The sequence below is a fragment of the Melopsittacus undulatus genome, chromosome 11 (genome assembly GCF_012275295.1).
Source record: "Melopsittacus undulatus isolate bMelUnd1 chromosome 11, bMelUnd1.mat.Z, whole genome shotgun sequence".
NCBI lineage: Eukaryota > Metazoa > Chordata > Aves > Psittaciformes > Psittaculidae > Melopsittacus > Melopsittacus undulatus.
Window position 1 is genome coordinate 23,290,149 of NC_047537.1, and position 13,405 is coordinate 23,303,553.

The 13,405-nt window shown below is 45.6% G+C and overlaps 1 long non-coding RNA gene across 1 annotated transcript; it reads left to right on the forward strand.

The window, feature by feature from the left end:
* Nucleotides 1-6,552: 6,552 nt before the first annotated feature.
* Nucleotides 6,553-8,191, forward strand: LOC115946034 (uncharacterized). Its single transcript, XR_004080182.2, has 3 exons — nt 6,553-6,671; nt 7,344-7,403; nt 8,039-8,191. It is a non-coding gene; the product is annotated as an uncharacterized lncRNA (long non-coding RNA).
* Nucleotides 8,192-13,405: the final 5,214 nt, after the last annotated feature.

Sequence of the window (13,405 nt, forward strand, 5' to 3'; positions counted from 1 at the left end):
AAACCCTGCAGCAAGATGATGTTTTCCTGGGTGGCAAACAAGCTCATACAAACTGTCTCCAGCTCCAGGATAAGCCTAAGCATGATCCTCAGCCCTGGCATCATGGCTCCTGGACCTGCATGTGAACCTACAGCATCACAATGTTCATGCAAGGATCTGTTAGCTGGATGGAGAGGGACCTGAGCCACCCAAGGTAACTTGATCATAGTCTCCTGCTGTAAATCAAGGCTGCCTGACATAAAGCATGGGCAGGTACAAGCAGAGACCTCTGTAGATTGGAAAACACGCTCGTCACTGGGAATGCATTTTGCTGCCAGCAGCTTGAGGTTCATGTTTGTGCCAGTCGAGCACCCAGGCTGAGCTGGGACTTACTGAGCTGTTCCTTTCAGTCAAACCCCAAGAATTGAGGGATCAAGAAGACAAATGAAGAAAGCAAACAAAGGAGGGTAGTTTCTAGGAAACCCTGGAGATTTATGGCCTCTCCAGCCCATCCCATGCCAAGTTTATTTGATCTTCATCAACTGCTTCCGAAGTGGATGAAGATCAAATCATCTGCCCTGCTTGTGTTTTTCCAAGCACGGCTGAATCAGACCAGCTCTTTGGGTCACACATGAGCTGGTGCTGCCTGTAAACAAGCTGCTCCAGTGGTGATTTACTGAGCATTGGGCTTCGCTCTGTCTGCTGGAGGAGGAGACAAAGCTGTGATATGGAACAGGACGTGAAGTCAGCCTCTGGAATAGGTGCAGAGGAACAAGGTGCTCTGAGCCCATACCTTCAGAATTGAAGCTTGCTGATCAAGTGAATACACCCTGTGGATAGAAGCAGATTGTTGTGCAAGCAGAGGTTGCATGGATGAGCCTGCTCTCCATCAGTGGCACACAAGGCGAAGAGTAGGTCAGGTTATTTCAAACCAAAGTACAGATGTACAGCTTATCATTTCCAATGTATACTGGTTTTGTGTAGTTACAGGCCCAGAAGCTTTCAACCTTCTCCTCTGTATCTCAGAGGAGATGCTTGGACTCAGTGCCTGGGGCAACTGAAGCATTTCCAGCCAGGGGTGCAGATGGGAACAGGCTCTGTCACATCCCAGAGCTGTTGTACTCCTGATCAGGACAAGCTGTGTAAGTGGTACCAAACCTTGATAGCAAGCTGCTTATGTTGTTTGAATAAAGGACAGGCATGAGACAGACAAAGGCACTATCTCCCTCTCTTCTGTATCCTCTTGCTTTTTGCACAGAGGCTGCCATCCCTCTTCACTGGAACAGTGTCCAGCCCCCATTCAGCTCCTTTCTTCTCCCTCTCAGCTCTGGATAGCTCAGGCTATTCCCAGTTGTGCTCAGCATGGAGCTGCAGAGTTTGGACACAGTCCTCAAGGGCTGTTCCTGGTGATGCTGAGTCCCATGGGCCTGTTGCCTGTCACCCAGCAGCAGAGCCAAATGCACCATGGCTGTAGTGGGAAAGTACAGAGGAATAGGTGTAAACTGAAAGCCCTTTTAAAACCAGCCCTCCTGACATAGAGCGAGTGGAAATATCCCTTCAGCTGACCCTAAAGGACCACCCAGGGGTTATTTAATCCTACAGCCCATCTTCTGAAACCCCACTGTAACAAGGTGTGTTAACCTCCGAGGTAGATTAGTAATTACAGCCAGGGCTAATGGTTGCAAGCTCATCTCCCTTGTGACCTTCCTCCTCACACATGGAGGCTTTCATCAGGCTCCTAATATATACATATATATATATATTGCAGTTAAATGTCAGTGGCATAAAGAGGGACACCACCTCTAAAACAAAATAAATAGATTGCATTGGCATCATTCAGGTTTTTCCCCAACCATTTAAAATGAGATGGTTTTTTGGAAAGCCGCTACCAGGATAATTCATGTCTTCATCAACAGAGCAAATCTGTCTGTAAGAAACAGAGCACAGTGAGCAAGGAAAATATTGTGGTCCAGCAAATGACACATGGGTTTGCAGGGTAATTACAGCACCTCTGGTCCTCTGGCTCTTTGAGCGGAAAGGGGGATGCTTGTTGGAGTTCTGATGGGCTTAAGGTAGTTCCACTCAAATGCTCTTCCCTTGGTCTCCTTTCCTTGCTGGAACTGTACTAGAATTTGCTTCCATGTCTTGGAAGAAGCATCCTGCAGTGAAGCAAACATCTGATCCTCTCTAACCATAGCACTTTGACTCAAAAAGGATCAAACCTGATTCTGGTGATGCATCAATTGCTTGTCTTGGTTGGATATTTCAGCCACATTTTTACCTCCATGTAATTCAGCTCAGATCTATGCAGAAACCGCTTGTCTGGTGTGAGATCCACCAGCTCTTGTCTCCCTGGACCACAATTCCAGTACCTTGGATGAGTATTTAAGATGTAGATGTGCCAGACATGCTCTTGAGCACTTGCCTTTAAAAACCCTTATCTCACTGCTGACATCAGTGTTTGCCGCATGGGAAATAACAAACGCTTCCCATAAACCATTCAAACGTTTTTATTTCAAGGCCTGTATTATTTTATCTTTACAGTATCTACAATGTGCTTGTCCCTAAGCCTTTGGGCCCTGCACAACTGTTAGTCCAAGAGCAGTGTATTCAGCTGCATTCGCTGGTTCACACTTCCATTGAAGCCTAAGCTCACGTTAGCTGTAATTGGGGAGGAATAACAGCAGCAGTTGCAGCAGCCAGGCTGATAGCTGTTGTATCTGCTTCAGCTGTGCTCAGAGCTCCTTCCCTGCAGATCAAACCACCAGGTTTAAGGTACCACACAAGTGTGTGAATGTGTTGTGCATGCGGAGTTAATTACGCCAGTTTAAAGGCATAGCTGGTGTTATGTGAATGCAGTGTTGTCTGCAGGACATGCCTGAGATTTCAGAAGCTGAGCTATGTGGGGCTTTATAGATGCGCATAAACACCTGAGCACCAACTGGAAACCTGTGTAGTACTGGTGTAATGGGAAGAATGTGTTTTCTACTGTAGATAGCTTTAAAGGGAATGGGTGTCTTCCTCTCCAAGCTGGATTTGCTCAGCAGCCTCTATAACAAACATACATCAGTAACTAAACCTCCTCAAGACAGGGAAAAGAGATTCTCTTTCATATTTCTGGCCAAATTCCAGTGGCCAAAGAGGTGTCTTTACATACATCCACCAGATCCAACTTTAGGATACATGTGTGATGTAAAAGCCAACTGAGAACATGCCTTTCCTTGGTCCAGCATGCAACCAAGTGTTCCATCCCCTTGGGTGATGATGCATCTCTTGCAGCTGGTGGGCAAGGTTTGCCTTAATTGCTGTTGTTCTCATCTTAGAAATGAGGAAAGTGATGCAGAAAAGGCATCTGCCCTCCTGCCTGAGCCAGTGGCTGGAGCTCAGTTAAGGCCCTAAATGTTTATGACCCTCATTAGCTTCCATAAACCTCCCAAGGAGGAGACCTTGCTGCAACACACAGCCTATTATTTCAGAGCTAAAACCTTTGCACATAACCTGCACCTTCCCTACTGGAGTGGGAGCTGTTAACCTGCCCTTCCTATAGGATGGGGATAACAACTGAGCACTCACCCTTTCTCACGCATTAGAGGTCAGATAAGGAGTCAAGAGATGCCCATTTTCAAGAAGCAGATTTGATTACATTTTCTTTCTATTTTAACACATCACCACTCTATAAGGTGACCTTCAAGCATCCTCTTTGATGCAAGCATTGAGCCGAACCATCCACCTGCAATCATCTATCCACCGTGATCATTCACCATCACATCAGTGATCTTTAGCACACAGCCATTCTCATCTGGCAATGTACTGCACAGGTATCTGACAGAGGTTTGATGGCAGTGGTGGATCAGACCCCTCCTCTTTAGCAGTACTATTAGACCTTTAAGAACCGACCTGCTGCTAAATCTCATGGAAGGAATGCAGTGGAGGTGGGTTACCATGGACTGCAGTCATCTTCTCCTTATGCACAGCATGTATCCAACTCTGAAAGGCATTTCTAAGCCTGCTGCTGGTTTATACTGCTTTGGGGGTTCTGTCCCGTCCTTTTGCTTCAGAAACTGAGGACCAGCCATGCTGTGTTGTGGGGAATAGCAACCACCCAATGTTTCTCTGTGTTCCTCACTAAATGATGATACCCTGTGTCTTTCTGCACCCTTCCCCGAATGGAGCCAGCCTGTGGTGGTTACCACCACCTTCCCTGAGCTTTATTCCCATTCTCTTCCATAATCTGAGGTCGGACCACAGGAAGCCATCGTACATAGAACAGAATAATCGGGATGAAGGGAAGTTCTCTGCAATCTGTGGTAATGCTGGGATCTGCCTGGTTTGTTGTCTGAGGTCCAGCAGATCCTATGGGCTCAGTAGCTGGTGGGGAAAGAAGAATGAACTACTGAGGTTCCTGAAATGCATATCATAGAATAGTTAGGGTTGGAAAGGACCTTAAAATCATCAAGTTCCAACCCCCCTGCCATGGGCAGGGACACCTTGCACTAAACTATGTCCTGAAGCAAAATAGGAGAGCAAATACACACAGAACTCCTGCAGAACAATGGCAAAGAGCTCCCCAGCAGTAGCTGCTCTCTTCCCCCAGAGGGAAAACGTTTTCCTATGGAGCAGGGTGCAGATGTCAAACCTCCTTAACTTTCACTGGCTCCAAAGCAGGGTTTAATCAGCGAAATAAAGTGAGGAGTTGTGAGTTCCTTGCAGTAAACAACTTAAACATTATTAAACACACACGTGTCTCTTTAAGGAGATGAATCGATTGTGTGTGTTTATTTTTACAGCATTATTTAACTGAGTAAGGAAGAAAAACCTCAATGCCAAGATGATGGAGCTGAAACAAAGCCCAAGGAAAGAGTTTTCCACTGGGCTCATTTTTTCTCCCTAATAACTGTCTCCTGTATCTGCCAATCTTAGGTCAACAAACAGGGCTTGATTGACAAGTTAAAATGTTTAGCTTAGCCTGCAACTCATATAAACCAATTTAACATTTCTAGTGCAGGAGGGAGATGTAAGAGAAACAAACAATATCCCTTCCTTCCGCGCCTCTCCCTCGAGTGTAAGCCACAAATGGGTTTGTCCTGGGCATTGGTTGGTAGCAGGGATGTTCCCTTGGTAGCGGTTCAGCAGGTGGGAGCTCTTCATCCCTCCTTGCTCCTTCATAAGGCAAAATGTTGCTGGTCCTCATGGGGACTCAGCATGGAGCAGGATGGTTTCCATCCTGCCTAGGAGTTGTGCTTTTAAACCCGCTTTCCCACGTTACAGCATCCCTTCCAGCCTGTGGCCTGTTTAACTGATCAGTGTAAAAGAACTTGCTTTCTCCCCATTTTCTTCTCCAAGTACACAGTATCCCAGACAAAAAGCCTTATCATGACCTGCAGTGCAGGCAAACCCCAAAGCTGAGCCTTGAAGGAAGTGTTGGTGCCAAGCAGACACCATCTCATTCAAGGGGTGGCTGTCAGGAGTTCAGTGCACTGATTTTTATATGTACACCCTAAAGATTCCTTCTTATAGCAGTGGCTTGAGCTGTGTCGTAGCAGAATCACAGTATTGAAGGGACCCATCTCTGCTTCCCTTAAACTTGTGTAGCCACCTGCAAGTGCCTTGTGCTCCAACACATGTTAACCAACCCCACCTCCCTCACCAGGAGCATCTGCGTGTTCTGTGCCTGCTTTATCTTCTGTCAATAGCTGTGGGGTTCTCAAGATGTTTAAAAGATAAATGTATGTCATAGCAGCCCCGTCTCACAACTACATTTGCTTAAATTACACAGTAAAACAAATAACCCTTCCAACTTAGCTAGATGGAAAACAATTGCTTGGCTTTGATGGTGTGAGTACAAATGCCTCTGCAGTTAACACCTTTGGTGATTGATGTTTTTTGATGCTATAGGTTTGTTTTGCTCCCTGGCTGTTTGTTTTCCCACTGGGCTGACTTGGATGGGGAATGCCATTCCTCCGTGTGGAAGTGCGTATTTGGGCAGCCGTGGACTTTGGGATCAAAGAGGTGAAACATGCAAACACAGCAGTTCAACTGAGAGGTCGAGTGCCCTAGACCTGGCCAGGGAAGGCAGATGGAGGTCTCTTCTCCTTCCAGACGTTGGTAAGGATGTCTCAGAGTGGAAAGAGCTTTGCATTTTGGATCAAAGAATAACTCTGAGATAACTGATCAGTTAAGTTGGCTTATTGTTAATAATAGTTATCTATTGCTAAACCTGGGTACTGCCTAATGACTGGCACAGAGTTGGGAACGCCAAGTTAAACCAGGAACACTTTTCCTGTTAGTCTTCCACACTGGTCTTGCTGGTACAAAAGGTGCACATTGTGGGACTCTGTATCCTCTCTAACTGTCTTCTCTGAGATGTCCTTGCAGTATCCCATTGTTAGCTGTCCTTCAGCTGGAGGAAAGTGGTTATGTATCTTTGCATGTTGAGGTCTTGTCTTCTTTTGCTACCCAGAACCTTTTATCATAGGTGTAAGTGCTGCCGGACGGATGCTTTGCTGTGTGCTGCCATCTAACTTCTGAGCTCCCTGTAGTGGAAGCTCTTCCAACATCCTGCATTTGGGGTGGCTTGGGAGCAAGGGAATGGGGAACTACAGAAATGGAATTAAGCAGCTGATACTCAGCTAACTGCACAAGGAACTGGTCATAGCTCTGGTGCTCACTTCACTGAAGCTTCCAGACCTGAGGTATGTTTTTCCTATTACTATTTTCTAATAGGATGTTGTTCATTTGCTCTGTTCTGGTATAGGGACCCCTAAAAAAGGTCCAAATGGGGGAAGATCTAGGGGTGGTATATGTGAGAAGAAGGGTTTACCGAGGTCTTTTGCCTCCCCTGTAGGCATATTGGGCAAGGCAGGCCCTGTGGTTTCTCCAACCAAGCCAATGCAAGCAAGCAGGATGCCATGGGTCGCTTCATGGTATGCAATGAATCAGGCTTGCAGTGGGCTGAGGCATGGCTTGGACAGGTCAGAGCCCATGCGTGCTGCCCGCTTGGTCTCCAGCACATTGGAGACCTTCACACCCCCTTGCACTACACACACTGCCAACCGTGTTTCTTCTGCAGGTCTGGTCAGGATGTACAAGTCATTGTTAAGATGTCACAGAAAGCTGGTTTGAGCTGAGATGTAGCTAGGTTCTAAACTGCTTAACAAAAGCAGACTGTCTGCTCCTGGGTGGATTTCCAGAGGAGGGCTTGCTTTTCATTTCCTTTGGATCTCTTAGGTCTAACTTTACCTTAACGAAGACCAGCTTTAAAATAGAGAGGTATTACCCTAGAATGGATGTTAATGCAAGAATAAAAATTACTGGCTGTATTGACAGGTAGAGTTTGATGTTTTTATTAAGATCTGTCCCCGCAGGAATAACCATCATTGCTGCTTGTGCCGCGCTTGTAAAAGGACTTTCAAGAACTGCCCCAGGTAGACTTCTTTTATGTGATTTTTTGTGTGTCTATAAATCAAATATATTATCTGAGTAAAAGCTGCATAAAGCAGATCTGGCTGGTGAGGATGAAATGGCTTTAAGGGGGGATTTTCATGGAGGGACTGAGGATCAAGGATGGAGATGTCTGCACACCACAGGTTTTCAAGTTGCAGGACAAAGAGGAAATGAATTAGCAGCTGAAGAGTTATTGGTTGGTGTTCAGCGTAGTTTTAATATCCTTACGAGTGCTGTTCGGTCATTGCACTGTGCATGACACTGCTGCTGAGTTGGAAACCAGTGTTTCCCGTGCCTTTCTATGCCCCATTGCTCACAGTGAGCAAAGGGGAATGCATTTAGCGGTGCGGCAGGAGCATCGCCCTCGCTGTTTAATTCATTGGGTTTGAGGTTTACATCCTACGTAACAAACATCTTGTTTGTGGCCTGACAACAGGAGTTGTTTAAAGCCGTTTTCCTCTGCCAGCTGCTTTGTGGTCAGCCGGAGGGAGTGCAGCCAGACAGCCACCCTGTAATCGGATCGCTTCCTGGTTAGGGCAATGGAGAAGATAGTGGTGGGCAGATCCCTTCAGCTGTTGTTCCTTTGTTAAGCAACTGTCTTCTGCCTTCATTCCAGGACAGCTCCATCGATGTTCATTTCCTCTCCCTGTTAAGTGCTTATCTGTGGCTAGACACGAGCAGCTGGATGGAGATGGAGTGAAAGCTGGAAAAGCTGGAGGGAAGCATCAGCCAAGAGCCATTTGCCTGCAGGCTGGATTGTGGCCGGAGCTGCTCCATGCAGGTGTGTGATCCCCTCCTTGCAGCTGGGTGATGAGCAGGATGGGCAAACAGGCTGTGTATCCTGGCGTGGGAGGCCTTGACTAGCAGGAGAATTAGCACTCAGCCTACAGCTCTTCACTCATAGCCCCCAATTGCAGGCTGCTAGTGAATGGGTAACTTCAGTCTTGGAGTGAAAAATGGGAGAGGAAATGGTCTTGTTTTTGTAGCATTCAACATCAGCAGAAATTAGGAGAATCATTAGCTGCTGATGACTTGGCTTTGTTCTGTTCCAAGTTCCTTCATTATGGAAACCTACAGAAACCTATGGAAACCCTATGGAAATACCCACTCTCTGTCCTGAGAAAAGCACCATCTGAATGAGCAAGAGATAAGAGCTATTCCAAGGACCAGTGTTTTTATTAGAGAGGATAGGAGATGAGTTTCCTGGATCACACAAGCTGTTTACCTCGAGTGCCTTGTCTATGATGGAGAGTTTGCAATAGGCAAACTCCTCCCCTCTCACACAATCCTGCTCTTCAGCATCCCCATTCAATGTCAGCTTTTTGGGTACATGGGAATCCCACCAGGTCCATGGGGAGAATTGAGCCATTTCTTGAGCTCCCCCAGGAGTTTCAAATTGGATTAATCCTCTTATCTGATCCACAGCTTTTTGTTGTGCTGGTCCTGGAGCCACAGGGGCTGTTGGCTTGGGAGCTGCCAAGCTGCTTTATGAAATGAAAGTGTTGTTTTTAATATTTTAGTACTTTCTAAGTGACTTGAATGAGATTAAGCAAAATCAGCACCATCCAGTTGTGAACTCCAATTTCCCTGCAATGATTGCTATTCCCCTTCAGGATTCATTCCTTTCCCAGGTCAAGAGTGCACAGTAGCACTCTGGAAGCAATGGATTAAAGTACTGATAGGAGATATTTCTGCTTTTATCTTCTCAAGAATCTCTCTGATAACTGTTTTGGCCTGTTTAAATATTGGCTTCAATTTCCTTAGCACAGAGGTTGAATTTTACACATGTATTCTGTGGAGTTTAATGGCATTAGTTGCCTGAGAAGCGTTTAAATGCTTGCAGACGTTTTTAGCCGTGTCTTTGCTTCTCCTTAACTGCATTGAGGTGGGTTTCTGAGGACAGTACTGATTAGAAGCTATTCAATGCAGGTACTTTGGATTCCTTTAGTCTTGAATCTATACAATGAACAACCATCTCTGATACTCACTATACAACATGAAGTGATTAAGCAGAGCTTGAAAAGAGCCAAACCTCTGCAAGGTAATTGCACCAGGGGGGTGAAACTTCTGGTTTTGAATGCAAAAGAAAACCAGAGCTTGGCAAAGTGAGGGATGCTTCCCTTTCCTTTCCCTTCCCTGCCATGGATTGAGACTTGCATGTGGTGCTCTGTAATATTCACCAGTGTATTTGTTCAAAGAGAGCTCTTCTCTGCATTTGCAGGAATCAGATCAGCTTAAAGGGAGACAGCAGCATTATTGTGAATGTTTCATTATCAATTTGCACCGAGGGAAGTGGCCCCATGCTGTTATCTGCCCCTGTTTTCTATGGCCTCAAGGAGCCTCTTTGGGGCTCACGTTGTGTTGCATTTTTGGCTTGCCAGGACACTGCCATGGCTTCAGAAAGGGTTTCCTATTAAAAAATGCCCAGTTTCTATTATGTGCATTTGGTGCAAGGCCAATGGTTGTGAAGGCATCTGCCTGCTTTGCCTGCTCAGGGGGACTCCACACAGCTACGGATCAGCTGGTGCCATTTGTATGGCTTGAGTAGGCTTGAGCTGCCTGCCCAGGGAGTTTAATTATCATTCAAACTGGGACAGGCCCTCTAAATCATGGGAATTACACTCCTTGCAGAGGCAGAGACAAGGCATTGACAACAGTGAGGAAAACCACCTTTGTTTCACTTAGAGCATTGGGACCTACCCCTTCCCTCCTTCCCTAGCTTGGGCATGCCTGAAAATGAGAGATCTCTGCAGTTATCCTAAGCAAGGACTTGTATATCCCTGAGCATGGATGCGATCAACCCCAGGCCCTTTGCTAAAGAAACAGCATGTAGCTGGGGAGTTTTAGTTTCACTCAGTCCATCATGAGAGAAAAACAAGCCCCATACACTAAGGTTACTGTGTGGAACATAAGGCAAGTCAAGCTTTTTCCAGACACTGGAAAAGATTAAGCATATGTATGGTCCGGCATTTGTCACACAGCAGTCTAAATGGAGGATATGATAGAATATTAGCCCTCTTACCAGGGCTGATGCACTGAGTGCAAAAAGTAACCTGGAATAATCTAAACTTACAACCAGGCTCATTAAAACCAGTTCTTCAGAGGCTGCAGGCAGAGGGAGACATCATTCATCTGTAATCAGAGTAGCATCTAAGCAACTAGTGGGCTTTGGTCTTCAATTCCAGCTTTTGTTTAATCCACCAAGCATTTATGGCTGAGTCTGTTCACAGCCTGAAACCTTCTGAAGCTGATGAGTAACTTGGGATTAGTTCCCTTCCAACTGAGATCAGACCCTGAACACAAAGCAATGCCACCCTCAGCCTTCGCTTTCTGCAGCTCTCTTCCAAGCAGTTTCATGCACACAATGCAGGTCTTCCCGTTTCCTTCCAGTTTGCTTTACAATATGTCTTTAACTATATTTGGTTTAGGCAGGAGCTTTCCCCACTGATCTCCCTCTTTCTGCTGCTGTGAAGAGCACAACATAATATTACACTGTTTGAATCCAATGCACTGGTTTTGGCAACAAGAATCCAGCTGGCGTGTTCATCATCGAGGGGGACAACTTGGCCATGGAATTTTGATGCAAAAACCCTAGTATGAGAATTCATTCTATCCCTATCAGAAATACAATGTTCATGTGGGCTGCGTGATTCTCTTTCCATCCACCTGGCAAGAAGCATTAAAGTTTCCCTCTAGGGCTGGCAGAGGACTCTTTTTCCATAGCATCGTTTGAGCATGGAACAGTTGGCAGGGGGAATTTGAAGAGTGATGTGGCTGTATCCTCAGTTTCAGACAGTTAAACATGTCTTCTCCAGTGGCAGCTTTGGCAGCGTGTCCCTGAAGATGGGAAGCTGCATGAGTGGCCTACCACCGGGCTAAATCTCAGGCTTTTTCAGGTAAGCAACTAAATCAGGGAATTCCTGTCTATAAACTAGATGCACATACATCTTTGTTCCTTGTTGATAGATGTTTCAGTTTGTAAATGGCAAGATCTTGAACAAAATCACTGCAGACTGGCATTGGCAACCTCAGTTAATGGAATCATAAACAGTAGAGTAGGAAAAGGTCCTATGGGCCATCCTGCCTGAGCTTGCCACTTCCCAGAGCAATAATGCTCTATGGGATAATTTCCTGCTGCATCTCTGTAGTGATGAATTCTTTTGCATACTCTGGGGGATATTATCCTGCTTCCCCAAACTGCTCTTTGTATGAGTATATATTTTGTAATTCCCATTCTTGGCCTGATTCTCTTCTTTCTCTTTCCTGTCTCACCATCATCTCAGATCACAAATGATTTGCTGCAGCTATTACTATCTGTCATTTATTTGTAGGTGTTAATGCTGTCGTGGTCAGCTCTCTTTTCTTAAATGATGCCAAATCACCAGCTCCAAAATCGTTGTATCCTGACATATGTTACATAAAACTTCATGAGAGTTAAGCCAAGTCTTAGACTCACATGGCAAAGCAGGTGTGAAATGTGGTTGCTTACAACACAATTTACATGACCAGACTAATGAAGAGAGCAGTGAATACGCTGACTAACACCACAGGCGCCTGTTGCAAGTTATTGTTTTAATAAGGAAAACATTCGGACACCCTAAATTATAGGATTATTGAAATGCCAAGGTCAGATTTCTGTCGTGCCCATTAGGAACCCACCTCCATGAGTCACTGCTTACCCCTGAGGTTTGCCATTTGTACAGAGCAAGCAGTCATGGAGCAGTGGAGTGGGGAAAAGCACTGTGCAAGGGGAGTTCAGTTATCTCATGAACTGCTCAATGGGAAAGGTTGAACCTAAAAGGCAAACTAAATCAGAGAACGGGGGAAGTGGCAAACTCAAGGTGAGGTGATGCACACTTGTCTTTAGTTTCCTTTTCTTCCCCCTCATAGTCATTATTTCCTTATTGCACTACGAATTTTTGCCCCTCTTTTGCAAGGGCCATAAACACATTTCAAAGCCATATGAAAGCAGTAACAACAACATTTTGTTCCAAGAAGTATTAACCATGTAACCCAGGAGGAGGACTAGCGCTGCATGAATCATCACACACTGAGGATAAAGCAGCAAATCGTGCGGGTCCCACGCGATCTGGAGATGTTCTTCCATCCATTCCTATTGTAACAAATCCAGAGTTAGTTATGAACAATTCAGGCACTCAAAAAAAGAGCTTGAATTGTGAACAAATACTAATGGCAACAAATAAATCAACAAGCACCTAATTATTTATGTCTTCTCACTATAACAGCGCATTCATCTGCCGTGAAATAGTCATGGATGAATCACAGATATTCAACTTTCCAAGTGACTGTTGGATTCTTTATAGCTGGGCCACAGATATGAAGAAGGGGAAAAAAAGGGGGGGGAGGGTTACTGGAAATGGTGAAATAAATTGTCTCAATCGTTTGTTTATGCATAACATTTTCAATAGCTATAATGGGGCAAGGGAGAGGAGAGAGCTGCTCTTGTCTGAACAAGGGAGCAAAGAGGATTGTGTTGGGCTCACTCAGCAGTCATGGATGGAGACAAGCCTCTCTAGAGGGTCAAAAAGCAGGGTTTTGGAGACAGCAACTTCATCTTTAACCCAAGCACGAATGTGAGTGTTTCCCTCCTCCCCCCTGAGATGGTTTTAATGTCTTGCTACCCTCTTGAATTGGAAGTAAGAGGGTATTTTGGTTTGAATACAAGGCTTATTCCTAAGTCTTCTGGCTCTGCCACTGATTTACTGGGTACTTGGGCAAGCTACTGCCTGTCTCTCCATGCAGTCAGGCATGTAACACACAAATACTTACAGCACTTGTATTCCATCCGGTGTCACCCTTGGTCACAATGAGGAACCACCAGGGAGAGGTGGGATTCATGGCGTTAGCACCAAGCATTGGATGCCCCGTCAGAAGCAGCTGGTGCAAGTCTTGCTGAAGTTAAGCAGCAGTAACAGTTGTGCTGTTTCCTATCCTAGAAAGCCCAAGGCTAATCCAGAGCCAT